We start from the raw sequence: 18557 nt of genomic DNA, 5'->3' as shown, positions 1-18557 counted from the left end.
AAATTTACAAAACACAATGTAGCAATGTACACAGGATGTACTACTACTATATGTACTATTATTGTAATTAGTAAATAGTACTCTAAAGGGTGATGTATCAGAGGAAAAATTGGAGGTACTGTTTTCTTTCTGCAATTTTGTCAGTTGAATTATAGGATAGAATTCATATTAGTTTGGAAATAATGATGATTATAGACTTTCTTTGTTAGTTGTCAGAGAAACCAAGCAGTCTTTCTGTATGATCCTTCTCATGCATTTTTTTCCCTTTGTTGTGAGATTATAATATAATTACATTTCTCCCTACTTGTCTCTCCCTCCAAACCCTCTCATATACCCTTTCACCATTTTAACCAAATTCATGTTTTTTTCATTAATTGTATTGCATATGTTTGCAGAGATTAATCTAGAGTCCTTTTACTCAACACGACCTTTGTTGTGTGTCAGAAATAATAGAATTTCTAAACAAAACTTCTAGGGATTTCTGGTGTTCAACATTAGGATACAAAAGAAGTAATTTTCACCTGTTAGTCCCAAGTGAAGAGTCTTACTTTATAGAAATGAGAAGACACAAATAAAACTAAAAGCTCCCCCAAATGATATGAAGGACATGATTTGAATTTCTAAAACATGGCTCACAGTATAATTCTTACCCAAAGGCAAGATCTGCTCATTAATCCTGTAGAGAATATTTGAAAGAAAACATCACTGACAAGATCAAGAGGATTTCCCATGGCTGTAGTAGAGGAAATTATTTAAATAAAGTGAGAAGTGACAATTGGTGGGGAAAAAAAAAAAAAACTATGAATGGAGATGAGATGCATAAAACCATCTTTAAGAGATTCTCTAAAGGATTTAATTAATAGTTCATTTTCACCTGATGTTCAGTTATGTTTTCTTCCCCAAATGATTCCCCTCACAAAATTTAAATGCCATGGATATACACATTATGCAAATTTTCATGTAATATCTGTATCTTAATGTAAAATGTTTAAAGACTTTTAAACCATCATTTATATTAGACTTTTATCTTTAATCTTTAATATTTGTTGTAGAAATTTATACTTCTGAACCAAAAATAGAATGCCAATTATAGACAAATACACAAATATAAAAGTAACTCTACATTTTCTCTTGGGAGAAAAAAATTAATTCAAGAAAAATTTATAAGAGTCAAGATTTTTGTTTGAATTATAATTAAATAAATAAATTAATTAAATTCTTGACCACTCTATTAGCTTTAAAATTTTAAGATAATAAAACATTATTAGAAAAGAATTACGATTGATAAATGTAGAGTATCATTATTTAGTAAATAGACTCCTCCAGAGTAAATGTGTCCTGTTCCCAACAACTATGAGTCAGCAATATGCATTACTTCAATTTTATTATTAGCTGAACCCTGCTAGAAACAAGAATTCTCCAATTCACCATTTCTTGGAAACAATTTTGATCACTGGGAGGTCACATGTTCTCTATAGTGTAAACTAGAAGTTAATACTTTTATTTGTATAATACCTCATGCATTTTCTAATTTAATTTATACTTAATTTATACTGGTGACTGTTGCCTTAAGATTAACCTATGAAAGAATTCAGTTGGCAGAGGAAGTACAGGAAAACCAACGCTCAGACAACAAATAGTTGAGTATTCTCAGAATGGTTAGAAACTTAAGACGAAAATCTTTTGATCAACTGGCTTTTCCTCAAGAACAGAGAATACATAGGGAACTTGAACTACACAAAGATAGGAGATCATGTGGCTAGGAGCACACAACTTACTTTTCAGAGCTTTTTCTTTCAACCTCGTTGCTTGCTTCCATTCTTGATGGTGTTCTCTCTTCCTAAAAAGCATTAATTTCCTCTATATGTACATACTTTTGTCTGTGTCTGTCTGTGTGCCACATGTGAGCAAATTCTACAAAGATCAGAACATGCAGCCATGTGGTGCAGTGGAAGCATGCCGGGCCCACAACCCAGACCCCACACCATGCAGCTAGGGTGAGCAGGACTCCACCAAATGCAGCCTGTGCTTTCTAGCCCTGCATTCGAGAGGACACCAGCAACTCCTCTGCACCAACTAGGACCCCAAACAGAGTCTCTAGAGATGGGTGGTTGGGTACTATTATGATATCTTTGTAATGACGAAGCATGGCCCTGCCCAGTGTCACGAGGTACCAAGATGGACAAGAAGACTCACATGCAGGTCTGGGGAAGTCTGCCCTGGTCTCCAAGGAGAAAACACTAGACCACATGGCACTTTACGGTACCAGACAGATAGACACTGCTATGGTGAGAAAATATATGGTGTGCTATGGGAGAGAGACAAAATGGTTCAGGTCCTGTGGGCAGGATAATATCTATAGAGGCAAAATAATGAGGAGCAAGCTGAGGTAGGTGACGTGGTGGCTCCCCAGGGCCATGGTAATATCTTGGCCTAGACTGATGCTGGAGCTCGTATCTGGGCTCACGGCTCTGGTGCAGCTGCAGTCTCTGGTGATGTCCATGGCTCCTGATACCACCAAATGCTGAGAGAACAGGGCTGTACAAAGTTGTCCCCCAGCAATAGCTGTAAGACTAAGGAGAACTATTTCTCACTGGCTCAAGCGCTTAGGATAGAAGGTCCCACACCTTACCTGGTCAGCATAAAAGAGCTCACCCTGTTCACAGGGACATAGGTGAGCTGGCCCTGAAGTTATGAGAACCGGAGAGCAGGTCATGCCCCTCTCATATGCCATGTGGTAGCAAGGGTGAGGGAAAGATGCCTTCCTTCCTTTGCCCCTCACCACCTGTAGTAGGTGGGGGACCTGACCCAACCTTTCGCCAGCTGCAGCACTCAGGAGATCAGGGCTTGGTCTCATGTGGGCAGCAGCAGAGATGACCCTGTTGACAGGGGTGTAGGTGAGCCAGCCCTGGAGGCACGAGAGAGGCATAGCTGGTACTGTCTCCCTCCTCTGTGGTGTGGTGGCTGGGCTGAGGGAAAGACACCCTACCCCCTCACCCCTACTACCTCACGCTCAAGAGGGAGATGATCCTTCCCTTTACCAGTTGCAATACTTGGGAGAATAGGCCCTGCACCTCATCTGGGTAGCACAGCAGAGGTGATCCTGTTGGCAGAGGTGTGTGTGTGTGTGTGTGTGTGTGTGTGTGTGTGTGTGTGTGTGTGTGTATGTGTGTGTATGTGTCCCAAAATTGTGAGCATGGAATAATTGTCCCCACTGCTCATCTGTCATGTGGTAATGTGGACAGGGGAGAGATGTCCCTACTTATGAGTCACCTCTCACTGCCTATGACAGCTGACTTTCCTCTTATCCCTTGCAGCACTTGGGAAAGTGGGCCCTGCTTCTCACCTGGGCAGCACAGTAGATCTAACTCTGTTGGTGGAGGTGCAGATGAGCTGGCCCTGAGTGTGTAAGAGTGGAATAGCTGGCCACAACCCACCCATCTGCTATGTGGTAGTCAGGGTAAGGGTGCCTGTGGCCATGTCAGAGAAGGAACAGGTAACAATTGAAGTTCAAGGTGTCAGCCCACCAGGAGAAATTGACTCTCTGATCAGTCAATTTCAGACAGGCAAGGCCCTAAGACAAAAGACCCCAGAATTGTCTTTTGCTTCTCCTGTGCATCACGTTAGGTGACGCCGTATATCTCTGGTATCTGGTATGGTGTGAATGGGTGTGGGGAATTCCCCAATGCCTATAATGTAATGTGTTAATCTCATGGATACATCCTGTTCTACTGGGCATTTTTATCTTTGGATTGTCATGAAGATAATTCCTCCCTAAACTTTACTGTCTAATTGATAATAATTTAAAATAAAATTCTAAAGAAACTTCAGGTTGAATCAGATGCTTTTGTAACAATTTTAAATAAGCCCAGAAAATAATTTAAAGTTCACAAGGACACATAGTTGCACTATAGATTCTTTAGATTAGGGTCAAAATTACAAATCAGCCCAATTGTTGCTAGCTGAATAATTACCTTTCTAGGTTTGGTTGATGATCAAAGGTGATCATTAATTCCTTGTACTCATTCTTGCCCTCATATTCTCCTGATATAAGAAACTATTGATGAGTGCATATGCACCTTAAAGATTCAAATTAAAACTGACTGTTTTTCATAAATGTTTAGGTTTGTGATCCCTTTAAGATTACTTATAAAAAGCGCACGCCTTTAATCCCAGCACTTGGGAGGCAGAGGCAGGAGAATGTCTGTGAGTTCAAGGCCAGCCTGGGCTACAGAGTGAGTTCCAGGAAAGGCACCAAAACTATACAGAGAAACCCTGTCTCGAAAAAAAAAAAAATCCTTATGACTACCCTTCAAAATAAATAAAATGATTATTTCTTTGTAAGTACAATATGTATTCTGCCAACAAAAGAGCTGGCTGGGAAAAAAGGATGCTCTTTGCTTGTTCATGTTCTGTTAATCAGTAAAATATTACATAGATGTAAATGTATGTGAGTTATGGGGGTGACGTCATTTTTTAATCACGTAAGGGAGATGAAAAACAAGTCTTTACCTGTATTTATTATAATCATTCACTTGAAAAATAGAATGTAACCACATTGTAATTTCTATACTTCCTGAAAAACTTTGTTAGGGTATATAAGGTGTAAAAAAAAGTATACCATATGAGAAAGAACAGAGAAGAGTAAAGAAGGAAACCAAGAGAGTGTGTGATTGTCTTTTTCCCTAATCCTCTCAGATTTCCCTTGAGCCCTGTGCTGCTGGAGGCTGGTCCCCCGGACAGCAATAATGAGGAAAAGATACCTCCCCCTCTTCACCATGCCACTTGAGGTGGGCAAGGTAGTTGAGCCTCCCCCTCACTAGCTGTAGCACTCTGGAAAATGGGCTCTGTACCTTGCTTGGGCAACATAGCAGAGCTGACCCTGTTGGCATGGTGACCTAGCCCAAGAATGTGTACTTGGAAGATCTGGCAGCATCCCTCATCTGCCATATAGCCATGTGGGCAGGGGAGAGATGCCCTCACCCACCCCCTCACCTCCTGTGGCTGATGGGAGAGCTGGCCCTTAGGTCATAAGAGCAAGAGAGCTGTCTTTGCCCCTTACCAGTTACAGTTCTTGGAAAAGTGACCCCTGTACCTTGCTGGGCAACACAGAGCTGGCTCTCAAGGTGTAGGTGTGAGAGATCCAAACCTGAGGGTGTGCAATCAGGAGAACTGGCTTTTCTCATTGCCACAGTGGGAGAACTAGCCTGGGCAATGCTGGTGAGGACAGGGGAAAACTGGAGGGCTGACCAACCCTGCAACTATCCAGGCCCAGCACCAGGGTTATGAGTTGGCCCACCCCAACATTCCACCCTATCCATGATCTCTGGGAGCACATGAAGTGGCTGGTTCTGCATACCCAAACTTGCAGGATCTCAGCAACAGGGCAACAACAGGATACACAAGAGGAGTCCCAGTAAGGACCCAGAATCAATAGTGTAGCAGGGTGAAATAATTTGTCTTTGGTTATAAGACTTGCCTCAGCTATGCTTTTCCTCTCAAATGCTAATAACATGATTTTCAAGCTACCTTTTGAGCCAGTTTTTAAATTCTTTTATTAACAAGACTAAAAAACAACAACAACAGCAAAAAACAATCAAACAGAACCAAATTCCCAAGTAGCATCACAAAGTTGTGATTCTTCAGGTGACACATTAGTTTTATTTATAATGATTGAACAGGCTCCAAAGTTCTCAGCTGAGCTGAAAATGAAGGACTGGTTTTTATTTGCAGAGCCTACTTGCAGAGCTTAATGATGTATAAAGAATGCACATGAAGTTACGTTTTATTATAAAGTAGTAAAATATTTTGATTCAGGACTCCTTCAAGCATAAATGTAATCTCAAACCTCACTACAAGCTTATTTTGCTAAAAATGATCACAGATATCTCTCATCTTAGTCTCCTATTACCTCAATTTCCCACCTGTGTCATTTCATGGAAGTAAATTAACCTGCAGTGACTATCAAGTTTTTTATTTACATATGAATACTCCAGAATTAGTGACTAGTATTTCCTCTTACTGTTACAGTGTTAAAATGACACTGAGTGCAGAAATTTATTTGCTTAAAAACTTCAGAAAACTTAACCTTAAAAATCATTATTTTTAATGAATCATGTCAATGACTCCATGCATTGCAAATTGTATCCCCATAAACATAAATATACAAAAGAGAATTTGATATCCAAGTGAAAGGAGGATTGACTCACAATATCAGACATAGCTTCATTTTAAATGAATAAAATATATTCTTGCTTTATATCACTTTCTGATGTGGTTGCTTGCTTGAGGTCCATTTTCAACTCTCTGGCTCTTTTGTGTGTGTTAAATTACTTGCCTGGAGATCGAATTTGAATTATGAGCAATTCACTAAGTCAACTCTCCAGTTTGTAGATTAATAGAAGCTTCCCATGGTGTTTCCCAACAAGACATCACAAGATTGCCTTGTGATTATTCCTAATTGACACATATTTAGTTTTGTCACTCTTTTATTGATGATATGAACTTAAGTAGAGTGCCAGAGTGTCACTCATTAGGAATCTAGATCATCACACTAATTAGCAAAGTGCATGTATTATACATTTATGGTTTCTTTCTCCAGAGTTCCATGAAAACTATAGATTCAGTAAAAAGGTACATAAATAAAAATGTTGAAAAGAAAAATTACTACCTTGCATAGTAAATAGAGATAATAAAAATGAAAGGGCTTATTTTATAAACCTAAAGATGTACTGTGGTCATTAGAGTCACAGGTCCAACATATGTTCATCATAACACATACAAGAACGCAAAACTACCCTCTAAATTTCACTAAGAAAGATTTTTAGGTGGAAGTTACAAAAATGTTACATTATTTTACAAGTACACAGAATAAAATATGAAAACAAAGCCCAAACTTCAATGTTTTAAGAAATACAGCTGAATTTAAGATCTCTTTCTGTCTCTGAATATGATTTGATTTTCATTTTTCAGGTCATATTGTCTGTGTTAAACCTTATTTATAGCATATCTGATTGCCTTAACATCCTGTAAAATGAATAAATTCACTTTCAACGTAAATGATGATTCATACCATTGCAAGGTATATAAAACGTACCATTATACTTTTGAAAATATTCCAAGAAAAAATTCTGTTTATCTACATTATCTACATTTGGTCATAAATACCTATGACCAAACCAATAAATTCACTCTGTACAAGAAACAGTGTCTTTCAAAGTCTCACTGATAAAATTTGAAGAGTTTAATTTGCTGATTGATTTAAACAAATATGAATGCAGGATTAGAAGTACGTTAGGGTTCTCAATCCTGTGAAAACTTGCTTGCTACCATCCAATAACTTGGTGTAGACAAGGATGAAATGTTCTTCCAAGAAAATAATAAAAGGAAAGTATAAAATTCTGTTTAACTTCTAAGCAGTTCTTTACTGTTGTTTATGAAGATAGGTCTAGGTATGACTTAAGTTAAACACAAACTCATTCCTAGCCTTGAACTCCTTATGCACCTGTGCGGCGCGCTCCTCGGCCAGCGAGGAAGAACAACCACCATGCGAGGATTCTTCTCAGAACACACTTTATTGGAGCGCCTCTTGATCAAGGGAGAGCGGGAGGTGAGGGGCCCCGAGGACTAAACTGCAGCTGCTTATATAGGGAATCAGGCAAACGTGCCGTACTGTGATTGTGTCCCGCCAGAATGCCAGCACGGGGAGCCACGGGATAGGCTGAGGACATAAGGCCAATTACCATACTCGTGCATCATAGCCAAATATGGAGTTGTTTACAGCTAGGCTACCAGGAAGCCAGCGCCATCTTAGAATGGCGGCTCCCTACATCTCCCCCCTCTTTATTAAGCCACAGGAGAGAGTATAGGTCTGATTTCTGCAGCACAAGTATTTCATCCGATCAGGTCCCCACCTCATGATGTGTTGACCGATCGAGGATGAGTTAACTGTGCATAATTGCCTGCATACCTTCCCGTGTGCAATGGACTAACCAGTCCTAAGGGTGCAAAGGCTATGCGTGTGACAATGGTCCACATACCTTCCCAAGTGCAATGGACTAACCAGTCCTAAGGGTGCAAAGGCTATGTGACTCCATATGCAGTCAGACTTGCTCTCCTTGAAGGAAGGAAAATGTCCTACACTTCAAGTGCAGTGCACGAGCCTGGCATCCTGTGCTCAATACAAGTATGTGAAAGCTGTCCACATACCTTCCCGAGTGCAATGGACTACCAGTCCCAGGGGTGCAAAGGCTATGCGTGCAACAATTGTCCACACACCTTCCCGAGTGCAATGGACTAACCAGTCCTGGGGGTGCAAAGGCTGTGTGGATATTAGGTAAAGCCAGATCTGGGGGGAGGAGCCACACTCCAAAGCGGCTAATGCTTGAGTGATAATGACCTTGTCCTTTTTGTATGTGCTTGCAAATGGCAGACCACAGACAAAACACGCATCCTCCAAGGCAGCATGCCAAAAATATACCCACTCCCACCCATTCTTTAAACAGGGAGAAGGCAGAAGCAATCCAGGAGGACAGTCCCTCTGCCATGCTGAGGTCCACTCGTGTGGAGTTGATGGTCACCACTGCCACTCTCAGCTTCTCCAAGGTCTCTTCAAATTCTCCGGACCAATTTCCTATAAGATAACTGGACAATCGTTTAGACAAATTCGCTGCTCGGGAACCATTTTGAAACTGCACACTAGTGACACAAACCAGGCATTCTCCACTCACAGCCCAATTGGACCAGCTGCCAAAGGATGTCAACTTGTTCTTGTACCAAGTCAATGCACTTGTTAAGCACCATAAGGCCACCTTTCAACTGTGCATTTAGGGAAGTAGAGGTATGAAGGATGGTTTGGAGCCATTAACTCCTTCCACCTGAAGAGGCTGAAATGGCCAAGCCTGCATCTCTGGAGACAGGGACCAGCTGCAGCAGTTTGAACCTCCACTGCAAAGGTGATGCCTAGCACCTGGCCCCCAGCCAGCACAAGGATTCCCCATAACCTCTCTGAGAATGATTAGAATAACAAGTAATGTGTGAACACCATAATTCCCTCCTTGGAGCATAATTAAAGGAGCTACGTCAGAGCAGCTAGCATCCATTCGTGCAGCTCGTGTGGCCGCAAGGACTGCTGCCGCTAGGCCAGCATTACTTAGCGGTCCCCCAATTTCCTGACAGGCTTTTAGCCAAGCTTCTAATCCCTTTCCTTTCCACGGGGTAATAGCTCTACGACATTCTTTTGTGTTTTGCTCATATACTAATTGTTGAACCAGAGGCATAGCTGTTTCTACGTCTCCAAATATCTTTCCTGTATCCTCTACCAGGTCTTTTAATTGATTATAAGGCACAGGTTCATGATATCTGTTGTTTGTTTGCGGATCTTCAAAAACTGGAAACGCGGATGCTAGCTGCGCCCAGGTGTCTCTCCTGATAAAATGAGAACTTCCACCTGTTTGCGGATACGAAGGTGTTGCCGGGGGTGGATGTGGTCCTGAAGGCTCCGTTGGTTCCACATTCACCCCAGCAGAAACATTATAAGGAGGAGGCCGCCACCGCCACCCATATTTCTCTTCCTCATATTCAGCGGTGGCTTTCTCTAAATTTTCCTCCTCATCTGAATCTAATTCATTATCAGATAAATCAAGTTTTGCAAATCTCTCTAGTACTAGATACAAAGGGTCCCCTTTCTTTTCTGAATTTTCTTCCTTTTCTGGTTTATTTTCTTTATTTTCCTTTTCTTTATTCTTTTCTTTCTTCTTTTTAGGCCTACTTAAGTTCTCCCCTTTAGAGTCTGACTCTGATAGACTATCCTGGTGCTTAATTAATGCCTTGCATCCCTCTCTCATGATTTCCACATTGCGTCCTTCCTTAAGACATGCATGTACCATAAGAATGAACACAAGAGCAAACACAAACGGATTAATCCCAGCAATCAGCATACCTGGAGAACTTACCAACGTCATCGCCGTTCCTGGCGACTTACCGACGTCACCACCGTTTCTAGAGAACTCACCGACGTCGTCGCCGTTCCTGCCGAACTTACCGACGTCACCGTTCCTGGAGAACTCACCGACGTCACCGCTCCGTGTGCTGAGTTCTGAATCCTCTTCGACCCCTCACCTGGTGTCCGAAGTTTCCGTCCCGTCCCGGGTTTCGGCACCAGTTGTGGCGCGCTCCTCGGCCAGCGAGGAAGAACAACCACCATGCGAGGATTCTTCTCAGAACACACTTTATTGGAGCGCCTCTTGATCAAGGGAGAGCGGGAGGTGAGGGGCCCCGAGGACTAAACTGCAGCTGCTTATATAGGGAATCAGGCAAACGTGCCGTACTGTGATTGTGTCCCGCCAGAATGCCAGCACGGGGAGCCACGGGATAGGCTGAGGACATAAGGCCAATTACCATACTCGTGCATCATAGCCAAATATGGAGTTGTTTACAGCTAGGCTACCAGGAAGCCAGCGCCATCTTAGAATGGCGGCTCCCTACACACCTGCCTATATGCTACAAGTGCTAGAATTATACATTTATAGCAAACCATATTATGCATAGATATAAACTGTGAATACATAACAGTGACTTTTGTATATCATATAATGTTTAATATAATTAATATAATAAACTAAAAATATTATGCATCTTTTATTATGAATCAATACCCATGCTACCAACAGAGTACATTCATCTTCAAATTCTAAATATACTCTACTTAAAAATAGATAAAAATTCAGCTAATTCCCCAATTACAAACATGTACTACTATTGTAGCAACTCATCTAACAAGTTTTGTAAAATAGGTTTAGAAAAAATTCTTAATGACATTAGTTTATGAAAATCATAAGTACAAAAAAGTGCAAATGGTGAATCACTCATATGTGTGTATAACTCTCTCTCTCTCTCTATATATATATATATATATTAGAAAAAATAGCAAAATCATGCTAGTTTCACAGATCATGTCCTTTCAAATAACAGTGCAGAGAACCACTAAATAGTTAAATACTCCATTGAGCTGCAAATTTAACACTAAGTGAAAAAACAAGCACCTCAGGGGGAAAACATGTTTTCTTGTCTTTGTTTTTGTACTTTTGACTGATGATGAAAAATCAAATTCTGAATAAAAATACCATGGGAATTGCAAAAATAACACATGTGATTTTTGAAGTACTAAAAGATACAAAAAATTGCAAGTGAAAGAGATGAGATATATTGAAGACTGTGAAACATTGAGACCAGAAATGTCAATCAAAAGTATTCTATATAATTTCTTTCCTGAGGACTATTGGGATGTCTCTTTATTCTTTATTAAGTTTCTTGGCAAAGAATATTATGAAACTGCTCAGATTTAATTATGATTTGTGTCCTTTCTTGTTCTTTTTATCTTCTCCAAATCCTATTTGGTATTCTCTCTCTCTCTCTCTCTCTCTCTCTCACACACACACACACACACACACACACACACACACACACACACACAGCGCACACACACACACACACACAGAAAGAGAGAGAGAGAGAGAGAGAGAGAGAGAGAGAGAGAGAGAGAGAGAGAGAGAAAGAGAGACTTTGGTTCCATGATAAACGTCCTCATCATCTCCTTTAGGATCTATGTCACACTAAAGTCAGAAGCAATGTAACTTAAGACTGGAGACAAACTCACTATAACTTTGCAGGCTGCAGATGTGGGTTGCAGCTGGATCACACTCTTGTCATCTATGGTGGTTTGACTTAGAAATAGCCACCTTGGTTCACATATTTAAACATTTGTTTTCCTTGGTGGAGATACTGATGTTTTGGAGCTTATTAAGCTTTTATAATGCAGACTTTTTTTTTTATAATGCAGAAGAAAATGAACCCCTGGGGCCAGCTTTGGGAGTTTATAGCTCCAACCCCATTTCCAGTTTCTTCTGTGTTTCTTGTTTGCAGTTAAAGATAGAATATCCAGGTTCTTGTGCAAGCTGTCTGCTGTCAGGCCAGCCAGGTCACTATGGACTTTTCATCTGGAATATGAGGCCAAAAGCAACTCTTCCCTAAGTTGATTTTGTTCATGGTATTTTATCACAGCAACAGAAAAGTAGCTGGCACATCATGCATGTTTTATAGGCCTGCTCTAAATATTTTGTTTGTGGTAATTAAGTTTTAGGATCAAGCAAGCAAGGAATAAATATCCTGATAGTGGATACTTAGCTAGACCTAAAATTGTCTTAGGCTAAATCCCTCTACTAAATACCTTAGGAATCCTTGAGCATGACATCATATTTTACTAATATTACCACAAATAAGAGCTATAAGAATGTAACCCACAGTGTTTTTCTGTAATTATTGCCTGCAGCTTAAAACATTTTGAGATAATTAAATCATTGTGCATATAAAGAAAATTGAAACATATAGCAATTTTTTTTAATTAGGCAAAGTCCAGATGTTCATGTAACTAGTGCAATTATCCAAAGGTTAGAAGATCCATTTAACAGATTTATTTGGGGATAATTGACTCAAACAAGCAAAAGGTAAGTTTTGTCTCTGTCACTTTAATAATTTTCAAAGGATGAATCATCAACCTTTTGCATTCATCTTCCTGAAAGAATGTGTATTCCTTAGATTTTCAATGCTTCTTTTTTATTATTATTATTATTTTATTTTACAATACTATTCAGTTCTACATAACAGCCGCAGATTCCCTTGTCCTCTTTCTTCCTGCCCCTCCCCTTCCCCCCAGCCCACCATCCATTCCCACCTCCTCCAGATCAAGGTCTCTCCCGAGGACTGAGATCGACCTGATAGACTCAGTCCAGGCAGGTCCAGTCCCCTCTTCCCAGATTGAGCCAAGCGTCCCTGCATAAGTCCCAGGTTTCAAACAGCTAACTCATGCAATGAGCCCAGGACCTGGTACCACTACCTAGATGCCTCCCAAACAGATCAAGCCAATCGACTATCTCACCTATTCAGAGGGCCTGATCCAGTTGGGGGCCCCTCAGCCTTTGGTTCATAGTTCATGTGCTTGGCTATTTGTCCCTGTGCTTTATCTAACCTTGATTTCAACAATTCTCGCTCATATAAACCCTCCTCTTTCTCACTAATTAGACTCCCAGAGCTCCACCTAGGGCCTAGCATGGATGTCTGCATCCAGATTCCTCAGTCCTTGGATGGGGTTTCTGGCACAACTATTAGGGTGTTTGGCCATCCCATGACCAGAATAGGTCAGTCCCGGCTGTCTCTCGACCATTGCCAGCAGTCTTTTGTGGGGGTATCTTTGTGGATTTCTGTGGGCCTCTAAACGGGAGATCCCAGCTGCATCAAGAAAAGAGAGGGAGAACAAGGAATAGGAGACCATGGTTGATTTTCAATGCTTCTTATACCTTTATAGTCATCTCCTTCTTTAAGACAGCAAAATTTTCTTCCATGACCTTGTTGAAAATATTTTCTGTGTCTTTGTGCTTGGAATCTTCTCTTTCTTCTATTCCTATTATTTTGATACTGAAAATGGAAAAACACAACACAAAAGGAAATTAATGTTAATGTTCTAGGTCTCAGGCTTCACTGGCATTGAATCTTATCAAAACAGTTCCTGAAGAAAGCTAAACTATGAAATTGAGCCAAGGTTTTAAAACTCTGAAGGTTTGAAGGAAAATAGTACAGCAAAGCCTCTAAGTGTTGCTTTGTGGAAACACGTCTCTACTTTTTATTGGCTCCTCCTAGTTTGCCTAATCGCCTTGGAAATAGGAACGCTATCAGGCTGACTGCTTTACAGGTAACTACATCATTATCCACCCCTCAGCACAACTAACACATCGTGGAAGTCAGCAGCTGTCTCCTTTAAATTGAAGCTAAAATTCTACTTAGGAATTTTAGGGAAACAAGATATTAAAATCACTACAGAAGATTACTCTCTCTCTCTCTCTCTCTCTCTCTCTCTCTCTCTCTCTCTCGTTCTCTCTCTTTTCATTTCTACCTCTTATCCCTCTGTGTACTTTATTTCACGTTGTTCAGAACATAAAGGAATACAATTGCATACTAGAATAAAATAAAACAAGTGATAAGATTATATTATATATTAAAACCAGAGCTTTACTACTGAGAAAAGAATTTGTCACAGAAACAAATTTACACAAGGAAGAAAACATTATGTTTAGTTGATGCCCTTTTTCTTTTCCTTTTAATTCTGGGCTTGCTTCTATGTGACCCCTGCTGTAGTGATGAAGGTTTGTCAAAGACATTTTTGTCGCCCATACTTTTGCACTGTCAGTACAACCCAAGTGACATAATTTGTCCTTTTTCTTTCCCACTTCTTTTTTTTTTCTCTTACACCTATCCATGCCACAGCTGTAGTAATACAGTAGACATACTAGTATCATTACAAAGTGGAAACACCTACGCATATAAACACTGAGCCGGAAAAACACCATGTACATACTTGTTTCATTACAGAAACTGTAGGAATACAGCATCAAGGTCAGAGAAGAAGTAGGTGTTCTAACATAATGAAGTAGGAATCGAGAGTAGGAAATGAGAGTACAGAGAAGTTTAGAAAACAGTGAACAAATTCCTGCTGCATCCCACAAACGATGGCAAGCAAGTTCAATGGAAGCTTGGAGTTCCTTTGATGTACTGTCGTTTGTGTTAAACTAAAGGTAACATCACTGACTGTGTTTTACAGATGGATGGGTTTATACTTGAGGGACCCAGAGAAAGAATCTCAAATGACTGAATTAGGGGGATTCAGCTCTATAATTTCATACACACTGTCTTGGTAAAGGATTTAAAAAAAGAGATGGGGAAGACTATACAAATTCAAAAGCTGAGAATATTCAGTGAGACCTAAATTTAAATAGATATGCATTGCTGGGTGAGTAGACAGACTGATGGGAAATATAGAAACATAAAATGGACTGAGGAGGAAAAACAATGCAAATATTTAAAATATGGAAAAGAATCTGAAAGGTAAGGTAGATTAATTTTTTTCCATTGCAGAAAATTAGCCAAAAATTTATTTACTTAAAACAATAAATTGTATTATTTTACTAATCTGAAGGTTGAACTTTAGTCTCACTGAGCTGAGGTCACAATGTGAGCAGGGATAATTCTGAGAGTTGTGAAGGGAAAAATCCTGTTTGTTACCCTGTCAACTTAAGTCACCCCATTGTCTTTCCACACGTCATCACAATGTCTTCTCTCATCTCATCTGCTGCTTCTGGGACTGGCTATCCTGCTTCTGGGCTCAACAAAGCATTTTGGTTACATCAAATGCATCCAGGGAATTCAGGATAAGCTCTCCACAGATACCAGATACCACAGCTCAAACCTGAAAGACAAAATGCTCCCAGGAGTGCAATAATGCCATGAGTGTTTTAGGGGTAGCAAACTATGTTCTTACTAAATTTGAAGCCCACTCCAAGAGAAGAAATATATAATGGTTAATTATAAAATTGCTGGTGAACACCTGGAAGAAAATACACCTTCAGTGTCACAAGCATTGGAGGGTATTTAATTCTGCTACTGGGCTAAATAGACATGTACCTAATCTGATTTTTAAATATTTACATTAATATTTTTAGACTAGTGTTGCTCTGTACATTCGCCAGAGAAGCTCCTTTTCTGTAGCAAACAATGGTTAATGCAGGAAGACTTGTTACTAGTCAAAATGCTGAGAATCAATGATTACTATTGGGTGTTCATCCCTAAACAGGATTTTTAAACTAGCTCCTCCAGCTCTCAGGAATGGTTACAGAAAATGAAACTAAAAGATAATAGCAGCTAGAGATATAAGCACCCCTGTGGAACTCTGTCTTCTGAATATAATATAGTCAATATAATCATTCACATAGAATGCTTTTGGCTGCTTATAGGAGATTTGAAGTCAATGTAAGAGATAAGAGGAGGACTAGTTTGAAGAAAAAAAGGTGGCCTGCAGGAATGGGCAGGTTGAAATATAAAGAAAAGGCAAATACTTCTAATTTAAAAACATCTGCAAACTTTTTTTACAAGTGAACAGTCATAAGCCCTAAGATAGAAGCATGGAAATCTTAGAAAAGAAAAGAGATTTATTTTGCATGCTCATAAGAAATACAACAGCAAGATTTGCTTTGAATGTTGAGGTATCATGATTGAAATATGGAGATGTCCCATTACATTTATTGGACCTGAAATACAAAATGGATCAAATATTGTTGGAAATATGGAGTACTAGGAAAGTCAAGATACTGCTTGTGAAAATGGGGAGTTACATTGCAAAAACTTAAGAATCATTTAAGATTTTGTTGTTGGATTTAATATAGAGATGTTCAAATAACCACATTATTCCTAGTAATATAATGTTATGAAATCATAGAAGTCCATTAACAGAACTAAAGTATTCATTGTAGCATAGTTTCAGTTGCTATAATTTAGATTAATGTGAGAAGGTATCACATACAAAGAATGAGGTGTGGTGAAAAAAAATGGAATATAATGTAATAGAGTTAACTGGCATTCACATAGCAATAACATAAATGCACATCTACAAAAATGAAAAACTATGTTCCTCATATAAGTTGAAATACAGACTCTTTTTGAACTTCAGTTATCTCACTACACACACACACACACACACACACACACACACACACACACACACATATGCTCTATTTTCCTGAAATTTTCATATACTCACCTTTCGTTATGGTTGAAAAAAATTCCATTGTGTATATGCCAGATTTTTATTACCTATTCATATTTTGAGGGACATGTAGACATATACTATTTCCTTATTATTATGAGAAGAACAGAAATGAACATAGTTGTTCAGATATTTCCATAGTAGGATACTTTGCATACATTTTGAATAATGACAGCTGGGTCCTATGGCAGCTCTAGGCTTAGTGCTTTTGAGAACTCTCCATACTTACTTCCATAGGTCTGCTTTAGTTTTACCACCCTACCAAGAGATAATAGAATTTGTCTTTCCCCATCTCACCAGCATTTTTTGTGGGATGCATAGTGCCCTTGCATTACCTCTATAACAAAAAATTTTGACTCTTGCCTAACTTTCTGGAATAAACCCTAAAATCATTGGAATATATGCTCCAAAAGAAATGGGATCTTAAGCCGGGTGGTAGTGGCACACACCTTATATCCAGCACTTTGGAGGCAGAGCCAGGCAGATCTCTGTGAGTTCGAGGCCAGCCTGGTCTACAGAGTGAGTTCCAGGAAAGGCTCAAAACTACACAGAGAAACCCTGCCTCTAAAAACAAAACAAACAAACAAATAAAAGAAATGGGATCTTGGACCAAGGCAGACAATGCATAATAGCAATCAGTAATAAAACTTAATAGGTAAGGGAGATTGAATGATTGGTTGATTGTGGAACTAAATTAATGAATGACCAAATTTAAATTCCATCCATTGAAATGAAAACTGGAGAAAAATGTAAGAATTAGAGTTTTATGTCTGAAAAAAATCTCAGTTTCTAAAACTGGATAGACATAGTACTAACAGCTTGCAAATTAAAACCCAGCATTTTCAGTAATAATCTTTAAAATATTCGGAGCTGGCAATGAAAATACCTGAGGGTTAAGCACAGGTCTAAGCAACTAGGAAGGTGTAACATGTGGCTTTTGAGTATATCATGCTCTATTTTTTAAATATAATTAGAGTGGAGAACATTTTCCTATATAATAGATAAAAATCTTGAGTTAGTGATCTATGGTTCTCACTTGAAATGAAAGAGAAAACAATGGAATGTTTGCTTTTATGTGTTTGGATTTATGATACACTGTTTCATGTGGAAATATCTTCACCTTAAACAAATAGCTTCGAGCACTTTATTCACTGTTTATATTTCAGCTAAGTGAGTTATTACTTCCAAATGATGAATGCATTTTTTATTTGACGTTTTAAAATTGTTCTGTTTAAACTGCTATTGTTCACCATATTAGGACTGCTGGTGAGTTTTTTAGACTAAGTGTCCTTTCACTATTTAAAGTCAGAACAGGGAAGTTTCTGACATTTTTTTTTTTTTTTTTTTTTTTTTGTCATCAGACATATTGTCGATCATATAAATGGTTATCCTTTGCCCCCAGTTCATGCACATAAAATTCTGATTGATGCCACTGGGAACCATGCATAGCTTTTTGAGAGTATTGAAGTTTGAAACTTTATGGTGTGTTCAGAATATCTTTGAAGTCCAGTTTCTGAGGAGAAATGCAACATTTAAAAAGTAGTTCTTCGGGGCTTTTTCTTATCCACAGAGAGCAAGTTCAGATTGCCAATTTAAATGCAGGGTAAGCTAGGGTTGAAAAAAAGTACAGTATTGGCTGTAAGAAGCTGATTTCTAATGGATTGTTTCAGTTTAATTCAGTTCCTAGATGTACAGCTTGAAGGTCCATGCGGCAAACTTTCCACCTCTCTTTCTGAACGCCAATATTCATAATTCATTTCACCTCACTTAATAATTGCAGATATTTCTTTTACTCATGGCATTGCTGTTAATAAAATGCATCACTTTCCCATCAACAAAACAAATCAGATAAACAGCATAGTTTTTAGTGAATTTTATTTTAAATTTATGACTCATTATCTTGTTTCTT

Source organism: Peromyscus leucopus, chromosome 12 (assembly GCF_004664715.2).
Source record: "Peromyscus leucopus breed LL Stock chromosome 12, UCI_PerLeu_2.1, whole genome shotgun sequence".
In the NCBI taxonomy this organism is placed as follows: domain Eukaryota; kingdom Metazoa; phylum Chordata; class Mammalia; order Rodentia; family Cricetidae; genus Peromyscus; species Peromyscus leucopus.
Note: the sequence above shows the minus strand (reverse complement) of the source record.